The sequence below is a fragment of the Alexandromys fortis genome, unplaced genomic scaffold, assembly GCF_014885135.2.
Source record: "Alexandromys fortis isolate MF-2015 unplaced genomic scaffold, M_Fortis_MF-2015_v1.1 scaffold_129, whole genome shotgun sequence".
Classification (NCBI taxonomy): domain Eukaryota; kingdom Metazoa; phylum Chordata; class Mammalia; order Rodentia; family Cricetidae; genus Alexandromys; species Alexandromys fortis.
In genome coordinates this window covers 4,785,912-4,792,906 of record NW_026068022.1, presented here as the reverse complement: position 1 = coordinate 4,792,906, position 6,995 = coordinate 4,785,912, and the positions used below count along the sequence as shown (strand labels likewise).

Genomic DNA, 6,995 nt, shown 5'->3' with positions numbered 1-6,995 from the left:
GCCCCTGGAGGCCCCAGTAGGGCAAGTACCTGTGATACAATCACAGGCTTGCACACCGGAGGTAGGTGCTGGGACTCCGTCTCCAGGGCACCACCATAGTTTTCTTTGGCTTTCTGGCACCTGACCTTGCTGGTCACAGGAAGTGTTATTCACGAGACAGGACACCAGAGCTTTTCGTAGGTTGTCAGCCACTAGAGGTCATGAGAGGTTGCGTGCGTGTGTGTGTGTGTGTGTGTGTGTGTGTGTGTGTGTGTGTCTGTCTGTCTGTCTGTCTGTGTCTGTGTGCGTTCGCGCGCGGGCGTGCGTGCGTCCTGGGATCAGTGCTGACAGACTGCAGAAGCTCAGGAGACCTGGAGACCTGAGTTGGTGGGATAGGAGGGAAGTGCCTAGGGGAGAGTCCGAGGTGCAACCAGCGGGTTGGACCCAGGAGAGGCGTGGTCTCATGGGAGGGGTGGAGCTTGAGACTCGCACGCGGAGCGCTGCCTGGGGGGCGGGGCTGACGAGCAAGTGGAACTGGAACTGTGGCTCTTGGGTCCCAGCGGGCCACAGCGGGAGAGGGAGGCGGGGTGACAGAGGGGCGGTCCTAGGGGAAGGCTCCAACAGCCAGAGAGCCTCTCTCCCGGACGAGCCGTCACGTGGGCGCCGGACCGGGTCGGTGCTGGCAGGTCGGCTGGTTGGTTGGCAGTTGATCCTTGGGCCAGTGGCCTGTCGCTGAGTTCTCTGCTCTTATGTTGGAAGGTGAGAGGGACACGGGAGCGACAGCACACCTGAGCCTCCAGGAGAGAAGCAGCGCTCAGGCATCCAGGTCAGTGGACTCTCCTGGCCCCGGCTCACCGCTATCCCGAGAACTGAGCGCGCCCAGATCCAAGAGATACATGGGTGGTTTGGAGGTTCGCGGGCCTTTAACCTCCGAACGTTTTCAAGACCCGGGGACCCACTTATTTGGCTGGGAGATTGAGAGAAGAGTGTAACTCCGGTGGATTTGCTTGCGTTCCCCACCCCACCCTGCTCCGAATCTGCCACCAGCCCCGCGCTTCTACAGGTGCTGGAGTGGTCCCGGGATACTGGGTGTTCCGATATCTCATAGTTCCGGGCAATTATGTCTCAGCTTGGTGCCCCATGAGAGCAGCAGTGGCGTCAGCTGGAGAGCCCAAGGTGGTGAGGAAGTTGAGGGCGGTTCACTCAGGTTACTCTCCCTGTTCTATAGAGTTTTGGTCCTCAGCGCTTTGGCCAGGAGCAGTTCTGTACACCAATTATTAAGTGCAACAGGCGTCCCAAATGCTCAAGGCATGGAGTCGCTGTAGAACGGGGTTGGGATGTCAGGGATACTTTTATTTTAAAAACTGGCTTCTTCTCCCTCCTTCCATCCTGACTCCAGACCCATAGTTTTCCCTCCGATGAAAATAGGGTTTTTTGTTTAAAAACAAGCGCTTCCAAGGTTCTGGTCAAATAGTCATTCAACTCTTCCTTTTAGGCCATTGAGATACTTATATGGATCAGTCTTCCTCTTCCATATTTTGTTCTTAATCCTATCAGTCTTCATCTCGGTCCTGAACTGATTATACAACAGATTGTTGTGTTTATAAGATTACCGTGTATTTTGTGACATTAAATACTCAACTACAGGAAGAAAGTCAACCACAGACCTAATTAACCTACAGTCTTGGATTACTGTTGGTATATGAAAAATGTTATCTGACTAGGAATTATTTCTTCACCTTGGGAGAACCAGCCCGTTCATATTCTAAGGCTTTTGCTATTATTTTCACTTGGGATTTTATTTAATGCTAGTGGTGATGGAGACTGGTGAATTAATTTGGAACCAGGTGAATGCCAGGTCAGCAAGAGCTCTCTACCACTGAGCAACAACTCCAGCCTTCACATAATATATTAGTGGTATTACTTTGAGATTTGGTTAAGGGCCAATTTTAGTTTATTGTTTCTAGTTGAGACAGGCTCAATGCTACCATGAGTTGATGCAACTAAGGTACATAAGGTAGCTGTACTGTTTTGTTGTTTTTTTTTTTTTTTTTTGTTTTTTTGAGACAGGGTTTCTCTGTGTAGCTTTGCAGCCTGTCCTGGAACTAGTTTTTGTAGACTAGGCTGGCCTTGAACTCACAGAGGTCCCCCACCGTCTCCAGAGTGCTGGGATTAAAGGTGTGCACCACCCCACACCCAGCTTAGATGATTTTAAGAGTAAGTCGATAATGTAAGTGATACAAGTCAGAGTGGCAAGAGAAGATGGGAACAAACTTGTAGAAATTTTAGTTTTTCCTTTTTTCATCAGAATAAGGAAAATCTGGGATAGTTTTAAGAAGGATCAATCTATGTGAGTTATGACATAGGAAGACATTAGGGGTGGCTCCAAAAAGTGGCTACTGATCCTTCTTGGTTCCTGGTCTGAGTGGCTGATAAAACAAAACAACACACAAAATGAATGGTCCCAGCTGGCACCTGAGGCAGGTGCGAGGACTTGGGCATCAAGCAGATACTGATTTGCGGTCAGCTGAGCTAATCACAGTTAGGAACCTTGAACCTCGACCTTCCCAACTCCCAGACTGACAGCAGTGCAGTAAACATTTGTAGAGTGAGTGGTCAGAAGGTCCTGTCGTTCAGCACTCTTCAAACACAAGCCTGACAGTCACCTGATGCTCTTCAGATGTGGGTCAGGGCTAGATCCTGACATTCGGTGATTCGAACCTGAAACTCTCCTGTCTGTAGCAAGAATTCAAAGTAGTGATCTACAAACCCGTGCACCTCTGAAGGCCTTGGACGTGCCTGGGGGAGTTTTCCCAACTATTCAGGTTAAGTAGGTCCTAGGCAGGTGAGATAGGCTACTGGACTTGGCTGTGCTTGGAGGACCACAGTTGGGAGACCAGTTTGGAGACTAGCAGGCCTGTTGAGGTGAATGTGAGGAGAGTCAAGTGTGAGCAGACAGGATGAGTCTTTAGGACCAGGGCCAAGGAGTAAGAGGTGTCAGCCCCATATGTCCCAATCACACTGATTCGGCAGAATAAGACTCTAGGAAAAGGAACCGTTTTTGGAGAATTCTACTTAAATTTTGGATGCAAGGAGAGGTGTGCTGCTTAGACGATAATGGTCGGCAGCTAATTTGTATTTGTCCATAAGGCCTTTTTTCCCTCCTGAAATACAGATCTGTTCACGATTCATTCCCATTTCAAATCCCCTCATCGAGCTCCGACTGAAAACATGAGAAGGAAGAGCGACTGCAAGCACCCGTGACACTTTTAAACATTAAAGCTCCACATTTTGTGCCTCCACGGGAGATACGACGGTCACCCCTTAATGTTCACAAAACTAAGACTAAAACTCTGGGCTTGGGTTTTCCTGAGTCACTGTTTTTCTTGTTTCCTCCTTCCTCGGAGAAGTTCCAGTTCCTTTGCCATCCTAGTATCTTGTTTTGTTTTGCTTGAAGGCACCTGTGTGTGTTTATTTTTGGCATCTAGAGGAGGTGAGCTCTGTCCCTTTATAAAATCTTAAAGGGCAGTCTGATGAGCAGTCTGTTAGTGGCTCGCTCCAGGGACTGTTATTATCTCCGATACTTGGGATAAAAAGCCTTAGAGGAAATGGGTACCCTAAAGCAACCTGCTGAGCTATCCGCTGGCTGAGATCTCCAGAAGGCCTCAGACTTCAGAGGCACTCAGACTCTGCAGCAAATTAAAAATTTCTCTGGACCTTAATGTCATTGGTTTGGTGCTCCTTGGTAATTCTTGCTTTCATTTCCTCTCTGTGTTCCTGTGCACATTTATGCACGCAAGAGCTAAGCATTCATGTGCACGATGCCTTTTATTAACCCCCATGTTCTATAGTAACCTTGTACTTACCTGTACACATCTGTAACACATCTGTAGATATAGGTAGGATAAGATTGCCTTTCTGATAAGATAAACAATAATGTTCTTGTGAACTTTTAGGCTAATTCTTTTCCTAAATCTCTCTACACTGTTGCCCCAAACTGAGGAGCTAGACTGTCTCTCTCCTTTTTGCCTCTCTGTTTGAGGAGACTATGCTTCTTAGATTATAATCTTTGGACAATGATTTTTGCACGGCTGTGAGTCTGAAATACAAATCTGATCATGATCCTTTTCTTCTTAAAATTTCCTGGTGGATCCCTTAATGGAAGATCTGAGAAGAATAACAGAATAGATGCAGTGTCCAAACACCAACTAAGTCCTGTAGATTGTATAGCCCTATGCAAGATATGACAGTTGCCTCTTCCTGGAGGTACCAGTTGTATCTGCTCTGCACGTGGTGAGAACCCTAGAAACCCCCTCACTCACAAGTCCTTTCACCCTTTCCACTAATATCATATGTGAATTACAATAGAAACTGCTCTCTGCAATGTTCCTTCCATCTCTCTGTCCATCCTCTGAACACAGCTACAGCAACTTTTGTATGAGACATAACTTAACAGTTATTAGAAAGTGTTATTAGCAAGTGTTTCCCCTGTTTTTGGGTCCCGTTGGCTGGCAGGTTTAGCTTCTGTAAAGAGGGAAAGGAGCAGGTAGTTTTGTGAGAGAGAAAGGGAGGAATGGGAACAAGTTCAAAGACAGGAAGGGCAGGCTCAAGGAAGAATGGCTCAGTGGCTAGAATCATGGGGTGTGGTAGGGTGTTGTATGACTCTCCTGGGGAGACACAAACAGTTGTCTATTCCACCCAGATGCTGATGACACACTAAAGAAAGGATTCCACCCAAGCCTAGCTTGGTGAACCAATGGATTATTTGAGGGGTTACTGATAGGAGTGTGGGTGACTTAGGGCAGCTACATCCTTTAGTGTGGGTGAGCATGCAGGAAGGCTGCACCCCTGGAGCTCCTTGCTCAACTTGCAGGCAGCACAACTAGATAGTCTCTTCTTCAGCAATTATTTAATGCTTTTATACCTGAGGGCGGGGCTTATGTGTCCAGTAACTTTCCCAACCGAGACTCCCAAGTACCCTCTAGGTAAGTTTCACTGGCTTCCTGTTCCCTCCAGGAGGGAAGTGTTTCCCTTTGGTGGAAATGGCTCTACATCCTGGGAACATCAGGAAAGGAAAGGCTGGAGCTCAGGAAGGGAAAAGATGGTGGAAGGTCCTGAAGGTTGGAGCTAAAGAGTTAAATTCTCTCTCTCTCTCTCTCTCTCTCTCTCTCTCTCTCTCTCTCTCTCTCTCTCTCTCTCTCACACACACACACACACACACACACACACCTTTCAGGTACTTGGCAGCATGGTAAAACTCATCCAAAACAAAATTTCTCTTGTACTGATGATATTGAAATCTATGAGTAATATGGGAAAAGGCTCTCTGCAAGTGTGTCTTCGGGATTCTGGGCTGTGAAGAGTAGACTTGTGGGACTACTTACAAGGACATGTTATTGGAGTAACCCATAGGAGGATATTGGGTTCTGAATCAAGGCAATGACCATAACAATGGAGAAGTGAACTTGCCAAGAAATGGGTGTATTTATGGGAGACATATTGGATACTGACTGTGGATGAGGTGACTGTGAAAAGGTGTGGAACCATGGAAGACTTTCTGATTTAGAAAAGGGAAGGAAAAGAAGGCGTTGATACATTTTAAAATCAGAAGAGCCTTGGGTAGCTTCTTGCTTACCCTTTATAATTTTACTCAAGAGGATGATAAAGCACAAAGCAGTCTTCCCGAAGTCGCCCATTCTTAGTTGCAGACCCAGGTTTCCTAACCTCCTGGCCGCTATCATAGCTTCAGGAGCCAGTTTTTGGTTTTAAGGCCTTTCCATAGGAGGGGCTGCTTGGGTAGAGAAGTGCTTTTTATGGCATAAGAAGAACTCTATTCTGTATATGTTGCTATGTGCATATTCAGGTTTTTCTGGGGATGTAACCATTAATCAATTTACCAGTTTACTGGAAATGTGTATTCTAATGACATAACTCTCTCTTCTCTCCCAGACAAACTTTGGGGACACATTCAACATTCCATAAGATGTTGCTACTGTAGTGAATAGATGAGAAAAGGAAGGGTAGGGTGCTGAGATTGGGATTTACTTTGAAAGTGAATTTATCTAGCCATCCTGGCTTTTCCTTGCCTGTTTTTACCTCCTCTTGTTTTGAGGCTGAGTTAGTATCTTTGTCCCTCCTAATGAGACTTAAATATGTGCTTGAGCCTGCTCACCCGTGGTAAGGTGGCACAGATAGTCATAGACTGCAGACTTAGGTTGCCTAAGGCTGAGGAATGACTTATGCAGAAGTAAGACAGGAGGAGAACCCATTAACAAAGATTAGTTACTCCTGGTGACTTTGGAATGCTTGGCCTCTCCCCTGTTGTGGAATTCCCAAGGGGCTCCTCTTTGAGTGTAACTGTCTCCTCCTAGAGATAAAGATTCTAGAGGGAAGGCGGTTATCTAAATCCTGGGATTTCTTTGCCCTTAGGGGAATACGAAGAGCCCTGCTGACTGCCTGAGGGTGTTTAGCAAGAATAGCCAAAAAGCCTCCCTCCCCCTCCTGGGGTGCAGGGGTGAAGAGATAATTTCACAGTGCACTGTGGACTGTGCCATTCAAATGCAGCTGGGCATCTCAGGCTGGGCAAGGATCTCTTTGAGCTGGAGGGCTACTCCAGTGACTGCATAAGTTGTCTCAGGAAGTCATTGCCTTCTCCGTCCCCTTCAGTATTTTCTTTTTGTTTTAAATTATGTTTATTCATGTAGGTATGTACATGTGAGTGTAAGTACCCTTAGAGGCCTTAGATGTCAGGTTCCCTTGGAGCTAGAATGAGTGCCGGTTTTGAGTGTACCAGCATGGGTTCTGGGAATCGAACTCAGGTTCTCTGCAAGAGCAGTTTGTGCTCTTGACTTCTGAGTCATCTCTTCTGTCTCCAAGAGGCCTTTTTTTTTTTTTTTTAAATCATGATTCTGACATTTTTGACACTAATTAATTAATTTTACATCCCAACCAGTTCTCCTCCCTCTTATCCTCCCAGTCCTTCCCCCAACCTCTGTCTACCCCCACCAATCCACTCC

At 46.7% G+C, this 6,995-nt stretch overlaps 1 protein-coding gene across 4 annotated transcripts in view; it reads left to right on the top strand.

Annotated features, from left to right (window-relative positions):
* The first annotated feature begins 628 nt into the window (after positions 1-628).
* Ppfibp2 (PPFIA binding protein 2) overlaps positions 629-6,995 on the top strand; it is a 152,927-nt gene continuing 146,560 nt past the window's right edge. For 2 of the 4 annotated variants that reach the window (XM_050163277.1, XM_050163276.1), the window contains exon 1: positions 629-805. The gene's annotated coding sequence lies outside the window, so the exon portion shown is untranslated. Of the gene's footprint in view, positions 806-896; positions 1,043-6,995 lie in introns of those variants that run through there. The other 2 variants (XM_050163279.1, XM_050163278.1) reach the window with 2 other exon arrangements.